General features: G+C 39.7%; 1 long non-coding RNA gene across 13 annotated transcripts in view; it reads left to right on the top strand.

Moving 5' to 3' along the window:
- The window catches only part of LOC128100763 (uncharacterized), a 151,682-nt gene that overhangs the window by 19,615 nt on the left and 106,836 nt on the right, over positions 1 to 25,231 (top strand). For 10 of the 13 annotated variants that reach the window (XR_008214920.1, XR_008214918.1, XR_008214922.1 and 7 more), the window contains one exon: positions 217 to 313. This is a non-coding gene — a long non-coding RNA (uncharacterized LOC128100763). Of the gene's footprint in view, positions 1 to 216; positions 6,508 to 25,231 lie in introns of those variants that run through there. The other 3 variants (XR_008214924.1, XR_008214913.1, XR_008214919.1) reach the window with 2 other exon arrangements.

Raw genomic sequence — 25,231 nt, 5'->3', positions numbered from 1 at the left:
AATATCAGTCTAATAAGAGCTAGCAGAAACAAGCTCCGGCTTCTCTTGTTGCCACTCTTATCCTTATTCTCCTTAGTAAAAAGCTTCTTTTCCTTGTAGTGTATATGCGCTAGTTGCTGTGATAGTAAGCTGAACAATGGCCTCCAAAGAAATTCATCTCTATGCTGACCCTCAAACCTGTGGCTATCACCTGAGTTAGAAAATGTGTCTTTTCAGGTTTAATTAAGGATCTCAAGAGGAAGAGATCTGCCTGGATTATGCATACAGGCCCTAATGCATCATAGAAGAAACACCTTGGAGAGCCACCAAAGAGGTAAGGTGACCCCAAAGCACCGAAGGGACAGTGCGCACAAACTGAAAGTGCAGGCACCAGAGGCCAAAGAAGCAAAGCATGGACAACCTTCCAGCACGTCATAGGAAGCAAGGCAGCGATGTCACTTTGATTTCTAATTTCTGCCCCAAGAAATGAGAAAGGATGGATTTATGTTTATTGGATTAACCACCAACATTGTGGTATTATTTTATAACAGCCACAGAAAACAAATTATGCCAATTATTATCTTTCTAGCCTCTGGCTTCTATAATCTTGCCATTATCACCAATATGTTTCAGGAATACTCAAGGGACACAGCTACTCTAGCCTAGAGGAAGGGTCAAAGAGACCTCTTAAAGAAGAATTACCCAAAATACAATTAGCTAGATGGGGAGGCCTCAACTAAGACATGAACTGACGGGAATAAAATGCAAGCAGAAGCACCACATGGAAGTATAAGAGACTGAGCCAAGTTTAGAGATGCTCAAGAACACAGGAGTCTAGAAAAGAGCACTAGCCGATGGTCCAGGATGGAGGGACTCACGTAAGTCTGGGATGGAGGTCCTAAAAGACAGAGTGAGATGAGTCTGGTATGGACACCATACCAAGGAGACTAGTCACTGGCTAAGACCAGACTGCTTTGGCCAGTCAGCCTGAAACAGAGAGCTTATGTCCTTTCCAGTATTAAGAATATGTAGAGGTAAGGTCTTTGGGAATTGATTAGGTCACAAATGAGACTATTGCTCTTTTAAAAGCTCCTCCTGAGACCTCCCTTCCCCTTCTGACATGAGAAAAGGCAGCAAGAATATGTTGGCCATCTATGGGGGGGGGGTGTACACTAGATGTCCAGCACCCAGAACTGTGAAGGTTAAACCTCACCTAGTTGTAGCCCATCTTTCTTATGCTGTGACTAAGACACAGGTCAACCACTAGCCTTTGATAAATAATAAATTGCAGGATTATCTTAATTTATGATCCTGCAGGACAGTAAGAGCAGAAAGGAGGAGTTGAATACATATGGAAATTGACATGTGCTCTCCAGGGTTGTATAGAAATCAGGTGGTAGCCCCAGAAGAAAATCAATAGCCACATCTATTTGTGGCTCTTTGTCCACTGAAATGTGTTCATGGGTGAATCTGGAAGGCATATTAACAATACCAAAACAAGCAGTCTTGGGGAGGGGAGCCAAAAAGAAAGAAAATCCTGACAAATTTTTTTTTTAAACTATAATTACAAGGCTTGGTATCACTAACATTTTTCCATTTAATTAGCTGAATTTGAAGGGCTTATCAAACTCAACTATGTTCCGTCAAACACCATAACACTGTAATCTATGAACAGTCCTTGTTTCTGTGTTAACAGAATATATTAAAGGCAGTAGGAAAATATTCAGCTGCCCTGTCCAGTTAAACCTATAAATAAGAATAATTAATACAGGCAGATTTAACTTTAGGGAGCTGTGCTAGTGAGGACAACTAGCATTGATTATGTCACAATGGGATGTAGGGAGAGAGATTAAGGGAGGGCAATTCAAAGCACACCCTGTTTGAAAATGTCATAACGATATCTAATGCTCTGTATGTTCATTTCTTAAGTAGAAAGTAAATTTAAACTAAAAAAAACCAATAGGAGAAGAGAAAACCTCAGTTTTGCTTTGTTACTTGCTAAATCTGAAGTGTCTTGGCAACTGTAGCTGGCACTTTATAAAAATATACTTGAAATTATCTGGTGATAGAGTATGAACGCCCCCTTCAATTCAGGAAAGATAAGATTCTGTCTAAAACTCATTGTTTAGAAAAATAATGTAACATCACAAATGCTGGAAATGTTCAGAACTTTTGTCATCTAAGAAATATAAAATTATTTTTAACCCACTGACTCCAATAAGTGCTGTCAGTATGGGCATGGGTGCAGGATCAGCTATTAGGGTCCAGGGAAACTACCAAGGGCCCCACCCCTAAGAGAAACTTACTGTCTCTCCCTATCAGCCATCATGTGCCAATAAATCCTTAGTTGGGGTGGATCTTGGTGAGATTCTTCCTAACCATTTGAATTTTTGAATGGCTTGGTCTTGTCCAGGCATTATGCAGGCAACCACAGCCACTGTGAATTCATATGTGTCATAGCCCTGTGCAAGCCAATCCTTAGCTCTTATAATCTTTACATCGCCTTCCCCTAAATGATCCCTGAGCCATGGGAACATGGGGTATAATATGAATGTCCTCATTTGAAGCTGAGCACTCCATGATCATCTATTCTCTGACCAGTTGTGATCTCTGTATTGACCACCATTTATTTATATTAATGCATGTATGAAATTCTCAAAGAACAGGGAAAATATACTTATAAATCATAAAGTTGTGAGAGTTCCTTTTTAAGCCTATCTATATCAGTTTCTGAAGGAAATCTGTCTTCATAAGCCTACATACAAGGGTAGAAAAGAGAGCAGGAAAAGAGTAAGGTAATCAGCCTTAGCTGCGACATCTGTAGGAAACCAGAGGGAAAGTTCAGGAGGGATCACAGTAGCTTGAAATGCCACAAACAAAGTGTATTCTTTCCATAGCACCCGACACTCTCCACAAATGGTAAACTGCACAAGCTCTCTTAGGTCAGATCCTTCTTCTTTTCTCATCTGTCTTCTCTTAAATAGACACCAGTTGCTCACCACCATCCTCTCCTGACTTCCCTCTTAGGAACAACACCTGGAATAGCATGGTCTTTTATATGGCCATCATTACCACTTCTTCTGTATCACTCCATAAGCCTCCTATTTCTACTCTTGTTCCTCAAGATAGTTCTCATCACCTCATCACCTCTGGAAGTTAGCTATTTAAATAAGTCATAAAATAAATACCTCATTTAAATGACTCCCCCTACTGTTGAGAATATCTAGCCTCCTTATGATAACCCACAAGTTCTAGATGACCAGAAAATACCTCTATTTCTGACCTCAGCAGTATTTCCTTCCTTCTTCCTTCGTTTCCTTTCTTTCTTTTCTTTTGTTGAGACAGATTCTCACTGTGAAGCCCAGGCTAGCCTGTAACTTACAATCCTTCTGCCTTAGCCTCCCAAATGCTGGGCTTATAGCTGAGTGCCAATCTACCTAGATGCCATCTAGTTTCCTAAACATACCAAACTGCCTCCATGTTGAGGACCTCTGCCCTCAGAGTGTTCTGGCATTCTTCTGCCTGAAAGGCCTGATCTCAGTTCTTTGCATGTCTGACTCTTTGTGGTCATTCAAGTGATACTCTACTCTGAATCCAAAGCCCCAAAGCTTCATCCCCAACACTGCATTCTGTTTCACACTACACACTGCAATGATTATTGCCCAGAGTACTCCTACTTATTTTTTCCTAGAATGAAAGTATTTTTGATACCAGAAGCATTTCATCACACTTCTAACCAGAGCTTAAGAAGTATTCAATAAATATGTGTTAAAGAGGAGGAAGAGGAGCCGGGCGGTGGTGGCGCACGCCTTTAATCCCAGCACTCGGGAGGCAGAGGCAGGCAGATCTCTGTGAGTTCGAGGCCAGCCTGGGCTAGTGAGTCCCAGGAAAGGCGCAAAGCTACACAGAGAAACCCTGTCTCGAAAACCCAAAAAAAAAAAAAAAAAGAGGAGGAAGAGAGGGAGAAGGAAGAAAGGAAAGGAGAAAACAAGATCTGATTTCAAGGCCAGTTGCAGCTACATAGCAAGTCCCAAAACAGCCTGGGCTACACGAGATGCTACTCAAAACAACAACAAAAAGAAGCAAAAAATTCCAGCTAATTGGATCTAGAAGTAATCAAAATACACTCTGACTTAGCAGACCTGCCAGCTAAAGAACATGAAATTGTGTAAGTTTAAAAATAGGACCAGTGAGCTGGCTCTATGGGTAAATGTGTTTGCCTCTAAGCCTGGTAACTGATGACCTAAGTTTGATCCCCATAATCCACATGGTGGAGAGTGGGAACCACTCTCTCAAAATGGATGCTATACCATATGGATCAAATTACTTATAGTTTTTAATTGCTTGATATGTATAAATGTTTAGCTTCATTTCTGTTTTATTGCTACTATGAGTGTGTATATGGAAGTCATGGATTTGTTTTCCCAGAAAATGTTTATAAATAGATTATTAAGCATGTGTTCCTTTAAATGTAGTTAATTCTCACCCTGTTGGCAGGGACACATGTAAGCCATCCCTGAGGGTATGAGAGCAGGAAAGCTGACTCTCCCCCAACCCCAGCCCTGTCTGCCATGTGCCATGTGGTAGCATAGCTGAGGGAAAAACGCTCTCCTCCCCTACCCCTTGCCACCTGTAGCAAACGAGAGAGCTGGCCTCAGGGGCAAAGAGTAGGAGAGTTGGCCTTGCAGCTCACCAACTGCAGCACTCGGGAGAGCAGGGCCTGCACCTCGCCTGGGCAAAACAGTAGAGTTGGCCCTGGTGGTGTGGGTGCAGGTGACCCGGCCCTGAGTGCATGAGAGCCTGCTATAATGGGTGAGCTAGTGGGGGCAGTGCTGGAGAGCTCCCCCTGGTGGTGATAATGAGGGAAAGCTGGCAGGCTGATGAACTCAGCTACCGACCAGGACCAGAACCAGGGCTATGAGCTGGACCACTCCAACATCCACCTCATCTATGAACTGCTGGAGCATGTGAAGGGGCCTGACCTGCAGATCCAAAGCTGACGAATCCCCATGACACAGGACAACAACAGGATATTCAAGAGGAGCCCCAGTGAAGGCCCAGTACCAAGGACACAGCAAAAACCAGAGGCCTCGAACCAGATCAATGGCTCATTGCAATGAACACTTACTTGCAGGTAAAGATGTATGGACTAAAGGGTATACAGTGTGACTCCCTGTGTCACACTACAGCTTCCATTAAGAGATTGTTTGCTTGTTTGTTTTTGTTTTTTGTTTATCTTTTAAGTTTTTTTTTAGGGGGGAGGCAGTTGCAAGGGCAGAGGGAGAATATGAAGGGATGAAAAATGAATGAGATCAGGATGCATGGTGTGAAATCCACAAAGAATCAATAAAAAGTTTAATATGTAAATAGACATACACTTTATAAATTTTGTTTTAGTGGTTTGAGGGTCTGATGCAGATAAATATTTGCTATATTAAACATATATTCTCCATCAACTCAAAAAATTTGAGTTAATATTTGATACAAAAATGTTGAAAATACTGAGTTTACTATTTACTTTCCCTTTTTCTGACTAATTAAAGAAGACACGAACCAGAAATAAAAGGTCCTCTGACCTCTATATGTGTACCATAGTACACAGACAAAATAAATATATAATAAAATGTAATATATTTATATATAAACACTAGAAATAAATTTAGTAAGTACATGGTTTTTAAAAGCATAGAAAGGACATACTTATTTTTAATACTGCACTGGCTCCCTTCAGTATGTGTTCCCTAAACGTACCTCTAGTGGATCGAACTGTTCATAAAAAAAAGTAGCTTCATAGTCAGAACGTAGAATTGAACAATAGATGCTGTGTCACTTGGCAGTTCTTATGTAGACTCAGAATCTGATGGATTCTGAAACTATAAAGTGTTTCATGCCAGGTGGTGGTGGCTCACGCCTTTAATGCCAGCACTGGAGAGGCAGAGGCAGGCAGATCTCTATGAGTTCGAGGCCAGCCTGGGCTACAGAGCAAGATCCAGGAAAGGCGCAAAGGTACACAGAGAAAATCCGTCAAAAAAAAAAAAAGTGTTTCATACTGAATCTTGTTACCGGCAGATTTTTAAAGTAGATATTGGGCTCCCTTGTTTGCAGTAGGGGCTAGTGAATGAATCACTCCATATTGGGTCCCTGTGTGATATCTGATGCTGGTTCTCCGAGTCTTGGCACTGTATTCCATTCTCCCTAATAATAGCCAGAGTACTTTCTTCGTCTGCCAGGCAGCCATGCCTGCTAGGCTTTTCTTTCCTCTCTATAAAGTTCTCTTTTATCACAGCTTCACATATGCATCTCATTTGGTGCCTGCTCGATGTGACTGCTAGTGTGTAAAGCCTGTTTGATCTTGATGGAACGATAGAAGTAGAGATGGGAATTTAACAGCATCTCACAGGCATTGCCCTTTTTCTCCTTCAATTGTATTGAGTGTCTTAGAGATAAAAATAAAGTGGCATTATTTTCAGAATGATTCCCATAGAAACCTTCTTGTAACTAAACAGCTAATAAAAGACACAAAATGGACCACAAAGCCTTTGAACTATGTGTATGCGGTTAACAAATGCTATGAATCCAATGTATCCAGAGAGACAGATGCTGGCAGACACAGAGAATATATTACCTAATCAAGTAACCCTTATAACATGCCACCTACCTATTCTCAGCAATATGAAAGTTTCCATGGAGAAAGTATATTAGCATTCCCATTAAACCGAAGTTCTGTATTTTACTGAATTCTAGTTTTACAATTGCAGACTTCCTGATATTTTTGTGGCCTGTGTTTATCATGAAATGAGGCATAAACAAAATATAAAGATGGTTCCCATAATGTACTGAGGCCAAGACAAAGAAGTACTAAGGAATAAGGAAGCACTAGGAATAAAATAGCATAATTTTGTGTGGTGATAAATAGCTTTTCTCCAATAAGTGTGGTTTAATTATACATCTTTAAGCTGTAGGCAAAAGTTACAAATGAATCATGCCACTATAGAGTAGCCTATTTGGCAATTCATTCTTAGATTCAAGGAACATTTACTATATGCCAAGTGCTGTGCTAGACATTGCCTCATGTTATCTCACTTATTTCTCATAATTACTGTATGGAAAATGCACAATTACCATTTTTGTCATATGAGGAAAACTTACGATCAGAAAACTGAGCTCCGTTATGCTGAGTTGCACAGCTAAAAATGGCTTTGGGAATGACATCTGGGTTTAGCATTCCAGTAGATTTCACAGTTACAGAGCTAACCAAATCCTAAGAAGTTGGAGGCCAGGGTATATATGTGGGGAGGAAAAAAGGTAAAAATAAGTCTGTGGTGCTGGGATATAGCTAAGTCAGTAAAGCATTTGCTACACATAAGGACCCAAGTTCAACCCCTAGAACCCATATAAAACACTCAGGTGCAGTGGAACAGAGGTGGAAATAGGCAGGTCCCCAGGGATGGCTGGCCTACTTGGAGATCTCCAAGGCAATGAGAAACCCTATTTCAAATATCAGTGTGGGTGGTGCCTGGGGAATCACATCTAAAGTTGATCCTGGCCTCCACCTGCACATGCACAGAGGTACACACACACACACACACACACACACACACACACACACACACACAAAGTTTATGATTGAAAATTCTCAGAGTAATAGAGGAGACACTAAGAAGTTTCCTATTCCTAAGGAGGAAAAAAACCCTAATTAATATTCAGCCTTTGTGAAGCTTTGCTGCCTCAACTTACCATCCTGTTCCTAACTGTGGATGATGCCCCAAGGTTCTTCCCCTAGGGTCTTTTTTTTTAAAGAAATTTTTTATTCATTTTTACATACCAATCACAGATCCCCTTCTTCCCTCCTCCCGCCCCTCCAGCCTCCCTCCTCAACCCACCCCCCAATGTCTCCTACAAGAAGGTAAGGGGGAGTCAGCAGAGCCTGATGCATTCAGTAGAGGCAGGTCCAAGCCCCTCCCCGTGCCTCCAGGCTGTACAAAGTGTCCCACCATAGATAGTGGGCTCCAAAGAGCCAGCTCATGCACCAGGGATGGATCCTGATCCTACTGCCAGGGGGACCCTTAAGCAGCTCAAGCTACGCAACTGTCTCACTTATGCAGAGGGCCTAGTCCAGTCGCATGAAGGCTCCACAGGTGTTGATCTAAATGTCATGAGCTCCCATTAGTTTGGTTTGGTTGTTTCTGTAGGTTTCTCCATTGTGATCTTGATGTCCCTTGCTCATAGAATCCTTCCTCTTTCTCCTCAACTGGACTCTTGGAGCTCAGCCTGGTGCTTGGCGGTGGATCTCTGAATATGCTTCCATTAGTTACTGGAGAAAGGCTCTATGTTGACAATTAGGGTATTCACCGATCTGATTAATGGGGTAAGCCAGTTCAGGCACCCTCTCCACTATTGCTAGGAGTCTAAGCTGGGGTCATCTTGTGGATTCCTGGGAACTTTTACTAGCACTAGGTATCCCCATGATGTCTCCCTCTATCATGGTATCTCTTTCATTGTTCTCCCACTCTGTCCCTATTCCAGCTCGACCATCCCATTCCCTTATGTTCTCATCCCCCACCCCCTACCCTCCAATGCCAAGCCTTCATCCCCAGTTTACGCATGGAGATCTCATCTATTCCCCCTTCCCAGGGTGATCCATGTGTCCCTCTTCTGGTCCTCCTTATTAACTAGCTTCTCTGGAGCTGTGGGTTGTAGTCTGGTTATCCTTTGCTTTACATCTAGTATCCACTTATGAATGAATACATATGATGTTTGTCCTTTTGAGTCTGAGTTACCTCACTCAGGATGATATTTTCTACTTCCATCCATTTGCCTGCAAATTTCATGATGTCATTGTTTTTCTCTGCTGAGTAATACTCCATTGTGTATATGTACCACATTTTCTTAATCCATTCTTGGGTTGAGGGGCATCTAGGTTGTTTCCAGGTTCTGGCTATTATGAATAATGCTGCTACGAACATAGTTGAGCATGTGTCCTGGTGGTATGATTGAACATTCCTTGGGTATATGCCCAAGAATAGTATAGTTGGGTCTTGAGGAAGATTGATTCCCAATTTTCTGAGAACCTGCCATACTGGTTTCCAAAGTAGCTATACAAGTTTGCGCTCTCACCAACAGTGGAAGAGTGCTCCCCTTGCTCCACATCCTCTCCAACACAAGCTGTTATCCGTGTTTTTTGTCTTGGCCATTTTGACAGGTGTAAGATAGTATCTCAGAGTTGTTTTGATTTGCATTTTCTTGATGACTAAGGATGTTGAGCAATTCCTTAAATGTCTTTCAGCCATTTGAGATTCTTCTGTTGAGAATTCTCTGTTTAGCTCTGTAGCCCATTTTTTTTTATTAGTTTGTTCATTATTTTGATGTCTAGTTTCTTGAATTCTTTATATATTTTGGAGATTAGCCCTCTGTGACTATGTGAAATAGGTGAAGATTTTTTCCCATTCTGTAGGCTGTTGTTTTGTTTTATTGACTGTGTCCTTTGCCTTACAGGTCCCATTTATTAATTGTTGCTCTCAGTGTCTGTGCTACTGGTGTTATATTTAAGAAGTAGTCTCCTGTGCCAATGCATTCAAGGCAACTTCCTACTTCCTCTTTTATCGGGTTCAGTGTAACTTGTTTTATATTGAGGTCTTTGATCCACTTGGACTTGAGTTTTATGCATGGCAATAGATATGGATCTATTCGCAATCTTCTACATGTTGATGTCCAGTTATGCCAGCACCATTTGTTGAAGATGTTATTTTTTTCTTTTGTACAGTTGTGGCTTCATTGTCAAAAATCAGGTATTCATAGGTGTGTGGGTTAATGTCAGGGTCTTCAATTTTATTCTATCGGTCCACATGTCAGTTTTTATGCCAATACCAAGCTGTTTTTGCTACTATAGCTCTATAGTAGAGCTTGAGGTCGGGGATGGTGATGCCTCCAGAAGTGGCTTTATTGTACAGGGTTGTTTTAGCTATTCTGGATTTTTTGTTTTTCCATATGAAGTTGAGTATTGTTCTTTCCAGGTCTGTGAAGAATTGTGTTGGGATTTTGATGGGGATCTCAGGGCCTTTCTTAATTTCTCCCTCAGTGATGGGTCACCTCTATACAGATAATTTACAGATTGATGCCTTCAGGTTGACTCCCTCCAAAGCCTCCTTTTCCAAATTCCAAGCAGCAAATATGGAGAATAAACAACTGGGAAAACTCTAATCTTTAACACAGGACTATAGCTAGTAATTGAGTAGTAGTGTCATAGGCCATTCTCTTCAGGATTTCTTTTCTTAATTAGAAGGTGACAGCTGCTCATACCATAGGTAGGAACAAAAATTGGGTAAGTTTATGAGATGATGATCAAAACAGTATGTACTACAGTGAGAACCTTGTATGCATGTGCATGTGTGCACACTTTACAGCATCATGTGTCGATCTTAAATATGCACAAATGTTTTTTGGTCAGGCAATATATTCTCCTCTTGAAACCAATTTTTGTAAAAGAAATAGTGCCTCTCATTGTCCAAGAGTACACAAATGTGTCTTTATTCTGCTTCCTCTATGTTTGCTTATTGTAACCCGGCCATCCAGACACCCTGGCATAAAATTCAGCAGCATTCTGATCCCTTTCTCATTGTCTTAACCTCCACATTTAAGACTGAGTCACATAGATCAGGTCTTTTAACGTTTCATATTGACACTTCAGTCCTAGTACATGTATTAAAGGATAATTTTAAGTGGTAAAATCAAGAATCATATTAATATGAGACAAAAGTGTCAATTGCCATAACTTGTTAATCAATAAAGAAGCTAGGAGATGTTCCAATCATTCAAAGTACCACAGAACTACAAACAAGAAATGCTGAAGTTGACTTATAAATAGACATAAAGCATTTATAAGGAGATAAAGCTGGCTTGCTGCACAAATTGAGTGGGGAAAGATAATGAAGGGATTCTTCTACAACAGACAGAGCTCAATTGAGAAAGATTAAGCTGTACTGTGATTGGTTAATTACAGCTTTTATTGTATTAAACATCATATATAAACCAAAAATAATATAGAAGAAGAGATCATAAATTAGAGAGGGGAGGCTGGAGACAGCAGAGGGTGTCGAAAGGATGCAACTATAGTATACTTCTGTATGAAATCCTCAAATAAAAACTATGCAAGCAGGGAAGGGAGAAACAACTAGTGGTTAAAAATCACTTGCTGCTCTTGCAGAGAACATGGGTTTATAATGTGAGTTATATGACAATTTATGAGTCTAGTTCTAGGGACTCTGATCCCGTATTCTAGTCTCCATGGACTCCTGGAACACAAGAGGTGCACATACATACATGCATATTCATATCCATGAAACAAAACAAATCTCAACAAAAATATATAAACAAATATACAAAACCAGCTCACAGACAATGAAAGGCACACACCCCATAAATACAGATAAGTAGACAAGATAAACTATGACAAACATACTTTTCCAACTTTAAGCACTTACTGCTATTTTTGGTCCATTTCAAGTTCTTTTATAAACTTTTAAAATTCAGGCTTACTGGTATAGCCTCTAGTTCATTTCTCTGCATCCATCCTTTGAGTGAGAAGCCCTTAACACTCTACTCAAATGACCAAATTGTATGCCAGTGTTTTTTCCCCTTGGACTCATTTCTTAGAAACAACAAGATGACATCAAGAAAAAGCACACTCTCTGTGCAGTCTTTTGAGAGGGGAGGAACCAAACTTCTACAAGATCAAATGGTCAATTACATGTGGACCATCACATTTATCATCTGCCCACCTAACTCTTTTAGCGTATACCACTAACACATCTCAACAGGGAAAATGCCTCTTACTTTTGCTCTATCAGAGTTAAGTTCACTCTTTCTCCTTACTGTAGCCATTGAAGTTTTAAATAAGGTTGTCCTCATCGGTTTAGCTAGTCCAAAGTATTTTTTGTTTGTTTTCTATCTCTACCCTGCCCAGTCTATCACAAGCATTGACTTTGTAAGCATTCACCATTCAATTTATAGTCTTTCCTTCTACCAAAATCACTATCCTCCATCAACCTTTAGGCTACAAATAAGCAAATGATTTTATACAACCCACAATATTACTTGTGGTTCTCTAAAAGGAAAGAGCCAACTGAATATAGATATAATTTTAAGAGGATTTATTAGGCTGGTTCACACCATCAGAGGCTGGGCAGTCTCACAACCGCCTGCCTGGCTGAACATCAAGGAAAAGTATCTATTCGGTCCACAAAGCTACAAAACTCCACACAAAAGGGTCACAGTAGGTCACAATGCATGGCTGAAGGCCTAGAAACTGCTTACAGTGCTACTGCTGGTCCATAACCATTGTCAAAGGCTGAATGACCTATAATCTGACATCATTAAAGAATGGCAACAGTTAAAAAATACATATCTATTCAAGGATAGTACTTACACGTGCAATCATGATTGACTCCCATCTTCTGCTTTTTAAAAATATTTATTCATGGGGCTGGAGAGATGGCTCAGCGGTTAAGAACACTGACTGTTCTTCCAGAGGTCCTGAGTTCAATTCCCAGCAACCACATGGTGGCTCACAACCATCTGTAATGAGATCTGGCACCCTCTTCTGGCCTGCAGGTATACATGCAGACAGAATACTGTATGCATAATAAATAAATAAATCTTAAAAAAATATATTTATTCATTTTTGTTCTATGAGTGTTTTTCATGTATGGTTTTGTGTGCACCGTGTGTGTGCAGTGTCCGAAGTGGCCAGAAAAAGGAATTGGATCCCCTGAAATTGAAGTTACAGAAGGTTGTGAACTCCCTTGTAGATGCTGGACCCTAATCCTGGTCGTATGCAAGGGCAATAAGCGATCCTAATGATGCTTTGTTTCTTACTCCATTCTGCTAATTCAGACGCTTCCTGGACTTTCTGAAGAGTTGTCTCCTTTTCCTTTGCTTTGTTTGTCCTGTCTTGGCTTCTGTACTACCCTCCTCTGGAATATGCTTGCCTCTTTTGTTTCCTTACCCTTAATTAACCATTAACTCATGCCACATGCTACTTTCTTGAGTCTCTATAACCATAACTGCCACAGCAGCATCTGCAGTCCTGGCTAGCAGTCTCCGGTGTCTAATTCACAACAGCATGTATCAGTTGCCCTTTTAGATATGAATGTTCACCACATTATCCATGCTCCCAGCATCTACAGGACAGTGCTTCAATATGGTTAATTTTAACTTTTGTTCATACACACACACACACACACACACACACACACACACACACACACACACACACAAGCTACTTTAAGAGTTAGGGGGTGGATTTTTAATTTTCTCTCAATCTCTGTAGTCCTTGACCTAACATTTAAAGTTTTCAAAAATTCAATAAACAGGAAAATAAAATATTTATAAATAGCCGACTGGGAAAATGTGAAAAATGTGTTGATATTAAAAGGACTACAGGCACAAAATTCCTTGTATAAAGCAACCAACTGTGATGTCATATGCAGAGGACTTACGTTAGCCTCTACTAGATCGCTTCTCTGTGTACAAACTGCAATATTCATTTTGTTCTGAGTTCAAAAGAAAATGATGTAGAAGTGCATAGGAAAGAAAGAAATAAGAGTTCAAAGTCTGACATCTGAAGAGGAAAATCCTTTAAATCTGTAAATCATGGAGTTCAGATCACTGACAGAACTCTCCCACGGCGGGGGGGAGGGGGGGTCTTCAGTGTTTTAGTTCTTCGTATTTGGTGGCTTATTACAGCACACCTTTGCTGTCTTCCACTTCCTGAGGTCTGAGTTCCCTGTAGTTTAGCCAAGTGCTTGGCATCAAAAAGGGCCAGACACATAAACCAAACAAACTAGTTGATACCAGGAATGAGAGTAGATTTTATCAAATACTTTAACAGAATATGTTGCCACAGCGGTTGTTGCTGAGGTTCATTTGCTCACAAAGGTTTCAATTCCTTAGGAGCTACTTGCTTTAATTCTGGGGATTTAGAAAATTATGCAGACCCAAATTCTAACCCCATCCAAGAAAATTAAATGTTCCTAGTTTTTATGCATTAAGCTTATCACTTACTTATTGCCATCTATACCTCACCCATATGTCTACATTTTCTTATGTTTTCACTGGACTCATGCAATTCTGATCCTTTTCATTTCACTGCACAATTCTATGTCCTACTGATGCAGTAGCACAAACTGGATAAGTTAGAAGGGGGTTTTATTCTGATTCACAGTTCTGGGGGTCTGAGAGAAGGTCTAGACCTGGTGATATAATGTGAGATGAGGCTGTGGTTTGCCCAGTAAGAGAACAACAGCAGCTGTAATTGTGGATCCTTCAGCTTCCTGGGTTCACACAAATTCACCAAAGACTCATCATTGGTCTAGACTCTCAGGATCTCACAGAGGTTCCACCACTAAACACCATAATGCCTTTAAGTGTCTACCTTCTAAAGTACCATGTGGGGACTGAATATCAGCACATGGATCTTGGAGGACACACTTAAACCATATCCACACCATATGGCTTGTTTAAAAGTATATTGTAGGGAAAAAAATAAAATAAAATAAAAAGTATATTCTTCTTATATGAGTGATGTTATGGTTCAAATTTAAGAAAAGCTTTGTGATCCATTTTACTATTTGGTCAATGTAATTATCACTGATCACATCATGGTACGTCTTACAAAGTGCTTCCCCCTGCGAGGTGTCTGGCATAGAAATGATGCCAATATGTTGAAAATTACCTTTTAAAGGCAGTAGAGCCCATCAATCTGAGTCTTTCCATGACTGTGTAGAGGACTGTCTCACTGGTCCATATGTTTCTCTAGTTCTGTCCCATTAAAACAAAAACCGTGAAATATGATACTCTATGATTCTGTTTGTATAGCAGTTAGCATACTGTAACTAACGCATATTTGATACGATAATGTAAATCATACTTAACAAATAAAAATCACACAGTTTTTAATTAACATATTCTGTTAAAGTATTTGATAAAATCTACTCTCATTCCTGGTATCAACTAGTTTGTTTGGTTTATGTGTCCAGGATCCTGAGTATGCTGTGCAAGCATTCTACCCCTGAGGAGCATCTCCAACCCTTATATCAACTGTTTTCAATGCCCAAAAGCATCTTTACTTTCTTGAAGTCTGAGTTTTTGTACTTATATTTCTAAATCTCCTACAGTATTTCTTAGTTTTGCTTATACTAGCTTGACCCAGCTTCTGCCACCTGATCCCATGGCCCAACTAATACAAAAGTCAAAAGAATAAAATGCTTTGTTTAAACAATAACTTTAATCTCTCTCTAACTGAACAGAATACTTTGCTTCTTTAACCAGAAAAAGGGGGGGGAATATATTTATTAGATTGCTGGCACTTGCAAGAATACAGAGCTGTCAATATTCTGCCTACAAATACAGAACAGTACCACCCATTATGTTAGTGACCCTTCAACAATAAATGGCTTCAGGTGATTAATGGGCATGCATTGGCTTGATAAAGTCACTTATCCAAGAAGACTAGTAAAAGAACCACATGTCAGGGCAGAAGAGATGACTCAGCAGTTAAGAGCACTTGCTGTTCTTCCAGAGGACCTTAGGTTCAATTCTCAGTACCCATATGACAGCTCACAACTGTCTGTAACTCCAGTTGCAGGGGACCCAACACTATCACACAGACATACATGCAGGCAAAACACCAATGCACACACAATGAAAATAAAAAAATCATTTTTAAAAAAGAAGAACCAAATATCATCTCTCCCTGGTAAAATCTCAGAGCACTAGCAATACGTTTGAGAGATTAATTAGTCCTTCATCATCTAGGCTTAGTATATTGTTACAAAAGGTTTTGTGACCTAACAGTGCTTCAGATTACCAAACAAACTTCTAGATAGAATTGTCTATTGATGTATGGTTATTATCTTGAATGGAAAACAACGTTGGTTTACATAAATGAAATAATTCATATTTTAAAATTCCAAATTTACATGAATGCTGAACAAATTCCATCCTGTTCTTACACAGTAAGTCCCACTGGAAGTTTTTAAAGCAAACAACATTTGATATGTTTCTCAGAAGTGGAGATGATGTTTATCATTGAAAATGGTTATTATCATGACCAGCCTGTTTGCTATAAATACATTTAGTTGCTTCCACAGAATCCAGTATTTGCTCTTATCAAATATATTTACTCTCTGACTTGATGTGATTTCTGTACCAGGTCCATACTTTCAAAATCAAGTTACAAAACTCCAGCTCAAAGTAGCTTAAGTAAAACAGTGGAGGGTTAGCTAATACTCACTAATACACCTGAGAAGTTTGGGGAATTTTAAAACTATTCAGGAAGCCCCCAGGCAGTGGGACTGGGACCTGTCCTTAGTGCATGAGCTGGCTTTCTGGAACCTAGAGCCTATGCTGAGACATTTTGCTCAACCTTGGTGTAGGGAGAAGGGGACTGGACCTGCCTCAACTGAATCTACCAGGCCAAGCTGAATCCCCAGGGGAGACCTTGCCTTGGAGGAGGTGGGAATGGGGGGAGGATGGGGGGGAGGATGGGGGGTGGGAGGAGGGAGGACAGGGGAATCCATGGCTGATATGTAAAATTAAATTAATTATAAAATAAAAAAAAAATCAAGCTTGCTTGACTGCGTCCAGAGACTCCATGTCTTCATTTTATTGGACAATTCTCACAAATGATGATAGCAGTAATAACAGCTGTCAATTCTAGGCTTACAGCACACTTAGAGATAGAGAAGTTATAAAGATGTTTGGTCTTGATTTTCTAACCATTACATATGTTGTGATAATTATTTATTCAATAACTGTCCCATATAGATGCTGGTTTTGATTGGTTGGGTCTTCCTAACAACGTATACCAGAATTCAGCACCAAAACAAAAGATTTTTATGATCAGAAGGAAGAACATGATAGTGAAGAGCAAATGTATACTATACTTACCATAAGCCACAATTAAATCTGCTTCAGTTAATGCCACATTGAGGAGATATTAATATCAATAAGTATAATGCATAATTATTTCTAGTTATACTAAACTGTCATTTCTGAAACATATCTCTCTGTAATTTTCTTTGTATACCATGTCAAGTGCAATTGTTCGTATGTGGACATTGTTGCTGGCAGATCCCACTCATGTTCATAGCCACATATCTCTTCCAGTTATGAGAATTCATCAATTAACTTACAAAATTTTATATGACTAATCAATGTAACACGGTTCTTAAAGGGTCTTATTAATAAAAAGAAACCCGAAAGCCAGGTATTGGGGTAAATTCTGAAAGATCAGAGAGACAGGAACTAGAGTCTGTTAAGCTTTTAGAATTTTGAGCAACAGTTCAGCTGAGATCCATTCGGATGAGGACACAGAGGCTTCCAGTTTGAGGAAACGAGATTAGCTGGGGAATTGGCGAGGTGAGGTTAGCTGTGGCTGGTTCTGTCTCTCTGATCCCAGATAAGTTTATTACGATTCACAATATATTGGGAGACACAATACATCACCACACATCAGTTTCTATGTTTGATGGATAAAAACAGGAGTCACCTTCACTCTTTCATATGGGGTCTTTTAGAGAAGTTGTGAACAAAAACCAGGCCCCTGTTTCATCAACACAATGGCCTAATCCATGAAGCAAGCCAATCATTCCTTATCAGCAATAATATTGCTCAAATAAACTACCAAAGAAGAGAGGGAGAGAGGGAAAGAAATGTGGGAAAAAGTGAGGAAAGGAGGAAGGGAGGAGGGGAGAAAGAAAGGAAAGGAAAGAAAAAGAGGAGAAATAAGCCACAGTCAAGATCATTGTCAGTTTCTGAGCCCACGACGTCAGAAGGGGAAGACATCTCTCATTAATATTAATTTTCATTAAGGCTAGTACTGGCTCTGTTTCTAAGCTTACCACACTAAATGATAATGGATCAATTACTGTTGGTGAATTCTTTCCCATTCCCTCTAAAGCTGTGAAAATGTCAGTATCAAAATACTACTAAGGTTTATGGAACACTCATCTGCTGGTTGTTCATCCATACTGGTACCCACTCAGACAAATAGTATGCTGGTCCTCTCTTGCCTGGCTGCTTCCTTGGAGGTGTGAGATTGTGACACTTACGCATGAATAGAAGGCCTGGAAGATGTTAGCCATATCCCTCTGAAAAAACGTTCCTTCGCCTACTTCCAAACTCTCCACACATTTTGAACAATAGAGCAATCTTTCCTAGCTTTAAGACTCTGAATAAAGGAGGGGAAGGAACAGAGGGAGGAAGGGAAGAATGGAGGGAAAGAGAGAGAGAAACAAGAAATTGCAAAACAAGTCCACAACTTTGAAATAAGAAGAAAGGATCATGGTTTCCTATTTTCTGCTAGAGGACCACTGACCACATTTCATGAGAAGGAAGAAAAGAGGAGAAATATGGGAGAAGAACAAGATAAATTAAAGGGTATTTAGGTAAACTGATAAAACCTTCTACCCATTGTGAACTGTTTTGTTCACTCCATGCTTTTTCATTTTTTTCTTTTATTTTTGAAATTAACATAATTACGTTCTTTCTCCCTTACTTTACCTCACTCCAAATCCTTCCATCCTTATGATGTGTAGAGATACTTTAACTCCTCTCATCTCTGCTTCCATCTCTGTGATAACCTTCCAAACCATCAGGCGCAAAACCAGACCATTAGCTAACAGAGACAAAAAAAAGTTTTATAGAGTCCCAAATGTCCCATCTCCCCAAAATGATACTCGTTGACTGTTCTAGATGTTTTCTGAATAGCTCCATTCTCAGGATTTATGTTCATTGTAACTCAAAGCTTATAATGCAAACAACCATATACCTACTGTATTCCTACCATATCTCTACTGTATACCTACCATATCTCAATTTTATTCCTACCATATCTCTACAATATCCTGTGGTGATATTTTGTTGTACTCTAATAAAACTTACCTGAAGATCAGAAAACAGAGTTAAACATAGAGGTCAGGCAGTGGTGGCACACACCTTTAATCCTAGCACTCAGGAGGCAGAGATCCTTCTGGATCTCTGTGAGTTCAAGGACACACTGAGCTGCATGAGATTGATTCAGTCTAGGAGAGAAACAGAGCCAGGCAGTGGTGGCACACACCTTTAACCCCAGTATGTGGGAAGCATACATGCCATTAATCTCAGCACTAGGAAGGTTGAGATATGAAGTAAAATAGCTGGGCAGAGAAAGGCATATAAGGCGTGAAGAGACAGGAATTAGAGACCCTTCCAGTTGAGGACTCAGAGGCGTTCAGTCAGAGGATTCGTAGACACAGGATCAGCTGAGCAGTTGGCAAGGTGAGAAGAGGCTGCGGCTTGTTTCCTGTGATCTTTCAGCATTTACCCAAATATCTGTCTCTGGGTTTTTATTATAAGACCATTTAGGATTCGTGCAACATCATGTCCACATATTATTACCATATCCCTACCATATTCTTTCTGTATTCCTGGTGCATTTGTCAGAAACAATCAGGACGACTGTTTAATATCATGTCTTCCAGAGGTAGTAAGGTGACTCATTACTAACATGAGGCTGTAAAAGATACTTAAAAGAAAATAACTTGAGAATGAGTTGGCTACAGGAAGCTTGAAAAGGCAACAATGTATTCCTTGAAATACATAATGAGACCATACTCCCCGTGTGTGGAGTTGTGTTCATGTCTGTGAACAAGGTAAAAGGTCTGTGTAACCTCTTACTTATTGCTGAGTTAGAGGCTATATCAAACAGGAAGTGAAAACTAAGACATACATATCTCAGTAAAGACAGTGACTCTGGGCAATTTCCAGGACACTAATGTATGGTAGGAGCTTGAGGGAGATTCTTGCCCAGTAAGATAACTGAGCAAAAGCCGTAATGGTCAGACAATGCACACCATGGCAAAATCTTCATGCCATGGATCATCTGTACCTTATAAAATTACTCCAGTAAATCACTAAACAAACAAGTAGTAAAAAACAACTGCAACAACACCTCAGGAAAAGTGAGGTCTTGGATTCCAATGTCTTTTTTAAAAAAATACACGATGAAACAGTAAAATGTGAGCCAATCACAAGGAAGAAAATATTGTCCATGGGTAGGTTCTTGACGGAGTTAATCGTTGGAACTATTAGACAAAGGCTTTAAATTTGTTACAATAAATATGTCCAAAGACTTAAAGAAAACCATGTCTAAAGAGTTCAAGAAAAAGATAAAAAATGATGTCATGCCAGATAAAATCAATTGTAAAATATCAGATGAAAACTACATAGTGGAAAAGAATCAGATCTAAAGTGATTATGGGGATCAGCCACAGATTTGAGCTAACAGAAGAATCAATGAATATTTGGGTCAATTGGTGTTTTCAAGTCTAGGTTACAGAAAAGGGAAGGAATAGGAAGAATCAGTAAGACCTCAGTATCTGTTGTATATTATTCAACATATCACCATAATCATAATTAAATTCACAGAACAAGGGGGTTAAAAGTAGAACAGGAAAATATTTGAAGAAATAGTGGCAAGATTTCCCCAGATTTGCTCGAAACCATTCATCTGATGCCAGTCAGATGATAGTTGTAATGAGACACAGAAAACTAGGTTTCATCACTTGGTCCATACCATATAAAACAGGTAATGGTTTGAGCCAGTCACTCTTAAGGTGCACACCAGCATTTGGTGTTACAGACTATCAACACTGCTTGCTGAGGGACACATAGCAGGTCACATTTCTGGAGATTATATTTGTTTCACTTGAGTTGCTGGCTTGGCAACTGACCATGGGGCTAACACACACACACACACACACACACACACACACACACACACACACAAAGGAAAGTGTAAGCAAACATCCAAGGAGCTTACTGCTTCAGAGACTTCCTTTCTAAGTCATTGCTGGCCTCCATCCAACCACTGGTGTGGGTGCGAATCTTAAAGTGAAGCCATGCCTTTGGCCACATATCTGATTTTAAAAATGAATGATGCAATCAATATATAGTACTGAGCAGCTGCCCTGGAAATGCATAGTTAGCTTTGAGCCTCATAAACCTTTATACTGGCCTTTCAAGTATAATGTGACCCTAGCAACTTTTTCCAACCCTGCAGAAAGAATAGAAAAAGACAATGAGACACTTTTTTTTTTGATCCAAGAGAATTGAAAATCCTTTGGCTTCTCTTCACTTTGATTGAGTATGCTTATTTGCTCCTTGTCCTCTGTGATGGAGTCTACATTGCACTGAGTTCAAATGCTCAGCTGTAATTTTATTTGCCTCCGGTCTTTGGGTGGTGAAAGTTTAATTTTGCCTGTTACAACTTAAAATGTAATATTTCCTCTCTGTCTCTCTGTGTCTCTCTCTGTGTCTCTGTGTCTCTGTGTGTTTGTGTCTCTGTCTCTGTCTCTCTGTCTCTCTCTCTCTCTCTCAAGGGATTATATAAATTCTTAGGAGAATTACTTATTTGAGGGAAGAAACGAATGAAGGTTCTGCTACCCACAGATTGCTTACACACTGCTCCTCCCTAAGTATCTGCTACAAAGTCTCTTGATCGACAGCAGACATGTGACAGCCCCTCCTTATTCTCAATACTTCTAGGTCTCATTCTTCACTCAGAAATCTGGCAACATTTCCTCTTATATGTTCATTTGCTAAAAAGCTGGATGCATCCTTCCTTCAAACTATGATAGATTTTGTCCAACTCCAAGATCTCCCTCCTCTGGATCCTGAGAAGCAATAATTTTTTGTCTATTCTTTGGAGGCTACTTGAGTCTGGACATTGCTGCTCATAAAATCTTGTTAAATAAGATTCATAGCCCAGTTGCTCTTAATTATGAGCCTAAGCATCCTTTCTGCTTGGTTTTAAATTTCACAGGGTAGGGATTTGATTTCAAGGAAAACTTTATGAAGTTCAGTGACCCCGTGATACTCTGTTCCTCTAATTAAATGTGAGTCTTCCCAATGACTAGACTCTATTCATCTGAGTCTTTTACAAGCAGGTGTTCATTTATTTTATAAGTACAAAAATGTTTTTTCTTTGAGGCAGTCTCTGTCCACCTCACAAAGTGATGGTTTGGGCCCTTGGTGATAATAAGGGGTGAAAAAAATCTAATCCCAACTAAACCTGTGAGTTTTGTTGCTTTCAGGTAAGGAACAAAAATAGATATGTGCCTGCTGTGAGGCTGACCTGAGACGTGTGAAGATGCCTTTGAGCTTCACATGAAGCAGAGAGCACACAGAGCGCACAGGGGCAGAACATTCAAAGGAAATACGTGTGGCTTTATTTTTCCTAGGGGGAGAGACCATTTTATAATCATTCTTTATTACTTTACATAGCATATTATATATTCTTATGAAAAGATTTCTTTTTCACATTAAAGCTGACACTCTGACACTCTGATGTTGTAGTTATTAACTTGCTGATGTGGGAGAACATTCTACTTTAGTCCAGAACTGAGCTTTCCGTATCGTTTGAATAATCCTGCCGTAGCTTGCACCTCCGTGGGCGCTAGAGGAAAAAAAGAAAGGAGAAAAAAAAAGAATTTGTTGACTAATGCTCCTCCTGGGGAAAAAAATAGACCACATAGTAATTATCTTCTCCCTTTTAAAAATGGAACTACTCTTACCCTTTTAGATCCATGGCACCTACAAAGTTCAAAACACTCTCCAGGAGACTTGGAAATATGTTACAATCCTAACCAGAAATAAAATGGAGTAGTGTTTTCACTTTATAGGCATCCAAATGAGATATGGGGGAAAGAGAACATTTTTTTTCAGTCACAAAAATATGATAAAGACTTAGATTTATTGGAAGTTGAACATGTGCTGAGCAGTAGTCTATAATTCCCTGTACAAAGCCAACTTGACTGAGATCACTGTTAGATTGACTATATTACTGACTACCTTTTGAAAGATTTATGAACAGATAAGTAGCTGAGTCAAGATCACCCAGAGTGTATGCGGTAGAGTTGAAAACCTTAGTGTATTGTCATCATTCAATACTGCACACCAAGTCTTCACCACGTGCAGACAGTGAAGCTTCACCATGTCAAACTGGAGTTCAGCTCCCTTGTTAACTGCAGTGAGATGTTTATGACCTTTGAAATGAAAAATTAAGATTTCAATAAGTTCTCTATGATGGAAAATGAAGAGGTACTTCTGGACAAACCCGCCCTGATTATCAAGACTTACTTAAATTCCCTCCAGTAATGACAGTAGGTCTGAATGTTCAAAAAACAATACAAACATCCCTGGTTAAAAACTGAAAATTGAGATCCAAATACAGTAGGTCAAAGCATGTGGCTAAACTATTGCTACTTCCTACAAATTACTATATAAAGGCAACTGAAGATTTATTTTATTGAAATGCTATTTGTCCATTTTGTGGTCACAATGTTGTTCATCACTAGTCAAGCAAATTGGATAAACTATAAATGCATATGAGGAGGTCCTACATTAGGTCAGTGATTGATGCAACTCAATGAGTACCTTTGGATAGGTGTCTCATTAAAAAAAAAAAAAAGAAGACAGCTGTGAATTCATTTTCCTGCTTGAGGAAATAACAGGAGATGAACTCTCCAGCTTAAATGTACTCAACTGCACAGTTACAGGATTGTGATACAAGTCAGCCCAGTTCCCTTTCATCCCTGCATCTAGACTGTCTTAGTGCTTGGTTGTTTATACAGAGCTGTCCTATCTGTTTATTTTACTCTTTTCTTATAGTAAGGCCCAAGCAAAGATGGTGTGTAGTCTGCCTTCAAAATCAAAACGTCTAAAGGCTGGCAAGGTAGAGACAGCACAGCTGGTAAAAATGCTTTGCAAGCAAGCCTGGGTTCAATCCCTGTAACCCATAATGGGCAGAAAGAATTGACTTCTGAAGGTGTACATGCATGTGCATGCGTGCACGCATGTGCAAACACACACACACACACACACGAGACAGAGAGAATTTTTTTAATTATTTCAGAACGTGATGGACTATGTATCCGACGCAAACTGGCCTTGAACGCATGATCTCCTTTTCTTCCCTTCACAAGTACTCAGATGAGAGGTATTCTCCACCACACCTGGCTCCTCATAACTTTTTGAACAGAAGCAAGTCATTTAATTTCTCTGTAACTTAATTTTCTCCTTTGATAAAAGATAGTTTATAAAAATTCAGTTAGTTAATGTGTATTTAAGAAAAAACCAGAATGCTCTTTGCCATATAACAAGCTCTTTCTCAAGAAGGATGCTCTTATAATTGCTGTGACCAAGACATGTTAAAGAGCAGGAGCCTTCCCACTTGGGAAGTGATGCTAGCACAGGGGACACCCATGAAGACAGGCCACTGTGCTTGCCCCTGCGTTACATGGCATGGCTCCCATTTCCCCCTGCTCTTGAGTGAATTTATTGAATGACTTCTGAATAGGACCCAGTGGTAGGGTTCTACTTCTGAGACTGGATTGTGTATGCTCTATGCTTCTTGCAGACGGTCACCTGTTATGTTATCAGGCAGCATCATGAATAAGTCTATGTAGAAAAAAACTGAGGGAAGTCTCAAGCCAATACTTAGCCAGGACATGAGACCCCCAATCCAACAGCTCTAAGGAATAAACACTCACATGAACCCCAGGGAAAGCAAATCTTCCTCCTCTGAAATTTTTACATCAGTCTTGAGAGCTGAGCAAGAGCTTGGCTGCAGCCTCCCGGGGGAATGTAAGCCAAATGCATTTGACTAAGCCAGGATCAGATTTCTGACCCATAGAAAGTTTGAGATGATAAATGTACATTGTTTTGAACCTTTCACTTGGGTCTTAATATGTCACATAGCAATGGATAACCAATACACATACCAAGTGCTGGGCAGGTGCTCTAAAATGCAGATATAATTGAATTGACTTAAAGAGAAGTCCAGAGATCCCAGGAGTGAACTTTGCCTGTTTTCAAAATCCATGCTTCCTTTTAACCATAATTCTAATTTCTCTTATTGACTCATTTTTTTGCATTACTTTTGATTCCTGTGTTTGGCTTATGGTAATTAAAATAAGTATTGCTGAAATCATTCAGTAATTGAGCTCAGTCTGATTTTGAGCCATGCTATAGGTCTTCAAGCAAGACTTGGGAAGCTGAATAAATCTCTGTTAGCAAGACACCAGTTTTACCAACATGTATGCTGTAGGCAGTAGGATCTAAGGTTTTTATAAACATCAAATTATAGCCCCCAAGTCTGAGTTCTTTGTTCTAACCTCCTCATTATTGCTGTCATTTATTTTTGGAACACTGT

The sequence above is a fragment of the Peromyscus californicus genome, unplaced genomic scaffold (assembly GCF_007827085.1).
Source record: "Peromyscus californicus insignis strain IS unplaced genomic scaffold, ASM782708v3 Scaffold_7__1_contigs__length_154581171, whole genome shotgun sequence".
Classification (NCBI taxonomy): domain Eukaryota; kingdom Metazoa; phylum Chordata; class Mammalia; order Rodentia; family Cricetidae; genus Peromyscus; species Peromyscus californicus.
Note: the sequence above shows the minus strand (reverse complement) of the source record. Positions and strands in the feature narration are given on the sequence as shown.